This window comes from Myotis davidii, unplaced genomic scaffold, assembly GCF_000327345.1.
Source record: "Myotis davidii unplaced genomic scaffold, ASM32734v1 scaffold2417, whole genome shotgun sequence".
Taxonomy (NCBI): domain Eukaryota; kingdom Metazoa; phylum Chordata; class Mammalia; order Chiroptera; family Vespertilionidae; genus Myotis; species Myotis davidii.
Window position 1 is genome coordinate 22,366 of NW_006288721.1, and position 3,375 is coordinate 25,740.

Consider the following 3,375-nt stretch of genomic DNA (forward strand, 5'->3'; position numbering starts at 1 on the left):
ACACACACACACACACACACACACACACACACACACACACACATACACACACACACACCACAGGGCCCCAGACTTAAAGCACTGAGAGCTCGGTGCTCTGCAGAAAGGCAAGAGCTCGGGGTTCTAGTTCGGGGATGGACACTAACTTGTACTTTAACCTTGGGCAGGCCCTGCTCTGCTCTGGGCCTCCGTCTCCACTGCTGGAATCTCTGCACTTTAGGCAAAGTGGACCCTCGCAGTCTAGCAAATCCTTTAACTCATGCTGGGAGTACCTGTGATGGGTGGGGAGTGGCATACCTGGGAATGGAGGTGGCTCTCGGTGCCGCTCCGGCGTCTGCTCTGCTTTCCAGTTCCTTGCCCTTGCCTTACTTCAGGAATGGCTGGGGTTTAGTAGCCTAGGAGACGGGCAGTCAGTCAGGCAGTGGGAATGTGGCCCAGGAGCGGAGCCTGGGATCGGGCGAAGGCCACTCAGCAGTTAATTATTGTCACCAGCCAGGCCTCCATGGGGGTGGGGGAGAAATAATAATAATAATAATAATAATAATCCTATATAATAAAAGGCTAATATGCAAATTGTCCCCTCGATGTGAGTTTGACAGGGAGTCTATGCCGTGCAGTGACCACCCGGGGGAAGAGGGGGCACAAAACATGGCAGGCATCGGCGGGGGCGCGCCGGGGCCTCCTGCCCCCCGATTTGCATGAATTCATGCACTGGGCCTCTAGTAACAACAACAACAACAACAACAATAATAATAATATAATAATATGGGCCTAAGGCCATTCCCTAAGCCCCACTTACCCCATTTTCTTCCAAAAACTCAGATTTGATAAAACCGTGCAGCAGAGTTGCTGGGAACCTTTAACAGGGGTGGGGATCATCTGGTCCATGGGCCATATAAGACCCAAAAAGTCATTCGGTCTGGCTCTTACCAAGGCATTAGGAGTGAGTTAATTAAATGTTTGACCAAATATAGCAGGCTAATATTTTTTTAAGCAGGCTAATTTTTAAGCTGATAATTTTGTATGGTCCACAAATGATGTTATAAATATCCAAATGGGCTTTGGCAGAAAAAAAGGTTCCCAGGACAGAACCAGTTGCAGGGCAAGGGCTGGAGTGCAGGCTTCTGACCTCCCAGTCAGCTGTACAGAGCAAAGAGCTCCCATGTTCCCAACTTAGCCACCAACTCCTCCAACCTCATCAATCCCATAAAATCCTTTACCTCCAGTTGCAGAATCACAGGTGTTCACTTGATAGCCAGAGCCTCAGTTGTTCTAAAATTCCAGCTCTCCTGCTATGTCCTACTCACTCACCCACCTACACAGGTACCCCTTAAAGATTTTTTATTTATAATGATTTGAGAGAGAGAGAGAGCGAGAGAGAGAGAGAGCGAGAGAGAGAGAGAGCGAGAGAGAGAGAGAGCGAGAGAGAGAGAGAGCGAGAGAGAGAGAGAGAGAGATCAATTTTGTTGTTTCACTTATTTATGCATTCATTGGTTGCTTCTTGGAAGTGCCCTGACCTGGGATCAAACAGCAACCTTCGTGTATTGGGACAATGCTCTAACCAACTGAGCTTCCTGGCCAGGGTTACACAGGTATCCTTTCTACAGCATCAAAGAGTCTGGTCTAATTTAGATCCCACCATTCCCAGCCAAGGAGAGAAGCCTTCCCTTTTTCACTACCTTAGGCTGTGGTGATATCACTGGTGGGGGAAGAGAAGAGGGAAGAGCAGACTTGGGCAGGAGGAAATACTGAGCTTGGTTTTGTCAAGGTGCCTGCGGGCCACCCAGGGGAGGGTGGTTGCAGAGGCAAAAGCCCAAGGGAAGAGTCCAGCTTGGATGCAGATGTGGGAGCCGTCAGCCTGTGGATGGCAGCGGAAGTTTAGGAAAGATGGAATCCCAATACCTTCTGGAAGGTCACAGGTCTGGGTCCCTGGAGCAGGAGGGGGCCGGAGAATCAGAGGAGGCAGATGGATTTGAAAGGACTTAGCTTGACAGGCAGGCAGACAAGGTAGGGGGCCAGTGGAAAACAAAGGCAGGTGGAACTTAGGCAGGGGCAGACACCGCAGTTTGAGCAGCCTAATCACAGAAACCAACCATGCAGGAATAACAAAATGTTTTTAGACAGGGAGTGGGAAGTATGTGGAAATAGGGAGGGGTTGCAACAATAAAGTGAACTAACGCATAGGAACAGGGAAAGTTCAGGTCCATTGCTGGGCAAGAACAATGGAAGGAATCAATCAGGTGGCTACACTACAGGAGTAGATAGAGAGCAGGATTGTAGCAAAAATATACCCCTAGACGACAAGACTTCATAGGCAACCCATTATTGGGCCCCCTGCCCGTGCGAGGAGTCTGAATCTTCTTGCAATAATTTTTCCGCGTTTTTGCTTAAATCTTCTGGTCTGAGATCTCATTCTTTGGCTTCAAGAGATATGACCCCAGGACAAAAACCTCGGCTGGCCATTCCAGTTATCAGATTGTTGGAGGAAAATCAGCCAGGCTGATTTTTTTTGTCCAGCCAGCCTTATCTGAATCCTGTGACAGCAGCCTGGGAGGGTTAAGCTCTCTGAAGATCTCAGCAGGCAGAGGGCCACTGGAGCCCTCAGGCTCCCTCCTGACTTCACAAGCCCAGCTCAGCCTTCTCCTGATTAGAGAATGACCAGTGAAAAGACCTCAGGATGGGACTTGCTCCTGCTCCTCATCCTCCATTCCTGCCCCAAGAGCTGATCATTTATGGGCTTTCAGCTCCTCCACCCCAGGCATGAGGTTTGGTCCCTGAGCCAGGCCCTGGGCCCTGAGGGCTTCAGAAGTGACCAGGGGAATGGATGATGAGTTGAAGTGAAGCTCTTATCTGTGGGGAGTCCCTGCCCTTATTGAGCCTCAGGCCCTTGTTCAAGGTAAGAAACATCCAAACCTGTAGAGAATTTGTATGGGTTTATTTGAGCCAAAACAGACAACAATTGCTGGGAAGCAAGATCTCAAACGCTCTGGAGAATGACAGTTTTGCAGTTTCCATTATGCATTTGAAATTAAGGAGGGAAGTAAGGACGATTACCTGAAGGTGAGAGAAAGCAAGGTGGGACAGGATTACAGGACAATTCAAATAGAATTGCAGGACAGATAAGTTAAGTGGATGGTTACCACTTATTTCAAAGGTGTTTTAACCCAGTTACACAAAAACAATGGCCAGAGCTTGCTTAAGGCAAAGATAAACCTTTTACTAAAATGTTATAGGCCTGGGCACAAATATCCACCATGGCCGCCCCCCCGCCCCCCGCAAGTTAGGAATTTATAATCAGATCACTCTGTGAGGTTACTTTCCGTAGAGTTCTTTTTTCCTTCCACACTCTGCTCGGAATCTGGGGTCTGGGTTCTG

The 3,375-nt window shown here is 48.9% G+C and overlaps 1 protein-coding gene across 2 annotated transcripts in view; it reads right to left on the reverse strand.

Annotated features, from left to right (window-relative positions):
* Positions 1-395, reverse strand: part of LOC102760531 (folate receptor alpha) — an 8,051-nt gene extending 7,656 nt beyond the window's left edge. For both annotated transcript variants that reach the window (XM_015562065.1, XM_006760822.2), the window contains exon 1: positions 298-395. The gene's annotated coding sequence lies outside the window, so the exon portion shown is untranslated. The remainder of the gene's footprint in view (positions 1-297) is intronic.
* Between the last annotated feature and the right edge of the window lie 2,980 nt (positions 396-3,375).